The 872-nt window shown below is 43.0% G+C and overlaps 1 long non-coding RNA gene across 2 annotated transcripts in view; it reads right to left on the reverse strand.

The window, feature by feature from the left end:
• LOC109289566 overlaps nt 1-872 on the reverse strand; it is a 127,978-nt gene that overhangs the window by 117,971 nt on the left and 9,135 nt on the right. The window lies entirely within an intron of this gene.

Below are 872 nucleotides of genomic sequence, written 5' to 3' on the forward strand. Positions count from 1 at the left end.
GGTCGGGCTAGAAGATCTATTAGGTCTCTTCCGACCCTAAATCTATGAAACTATGAAACTGAAATAGACCTGTAATATACTTAGCAGTATAAAAATGATGGAACCAGGGTACACCCAAGGGTGTGCCCTATTCTCAATTAAATGGGATGGGTAGGCAGGAGGGAGTGCTGAGAGAGGGATGCCAGAATTTCAAGCAGATCCCTCTTTCCTCTATAGAGTTAGCCCAAGCCCAAAGTTCTTAACTATATACAATTTATTAAGTTATAATATACATAAACATAACACTAAATATCATATACATATATTTAGACAGTGAACAATAACCAAGGTCAAACCCTAAATAACGCTATTTACAACATCACAATACAACATTTCAATTGCAAAATATAAGGTGCAAATATGAACAAGCTTAATAACATATTATTAAAATCAATGGGGAACATGGCACAGGGGACACAACAGTGGGAGTCTACTACAGACCTCCCACCCAAAGTCCTAAGCTTGACCAGGAGTTTGCCCAGGAACTGGCTGAGGCCACATGCTTCAGGACCATGGTTGTCATGGGTAACTTCAATTATCCAGACATCTTGTGGGAGGATCACTCAGCAAAATCCGAGTGGTCGCAAAGTTTCCTATCATGCATGGATGACCTCTACCTGACTCGAGAAGTCTACAAGCCAACGAGAGGTAAAAGCACTGCTCGACCTGGTACTGGCTACTGGGGATGACCTAATCAGCGACCTAGTGATCGATGGGAAGCTGGGTGACAGTGACCATGAGCTAATCACCTTCACCATCCGCCATAAAGCTGGCAAGTCAGTCAACAACACGAAAGTCCTTGACTTCAGGAAAGCCGACTCTGACAAGCTCAG

The sequence above is a fragment of the Gavialis gangeticus genome, unplaced genomic scaffold (assembly GCF_001723915.1).
Source record: "Gavialis gangeticus isolate Ggan-Ray unplaced genomic scaffold, GavGan_comp1, whole genome shotgun sequence".
NCBI classification, from domain to species: Eukaryota; Metazoa; Chordata; order Crocodylia; family Gavialidae; genus Gavialis; species Gavialis gangeticus.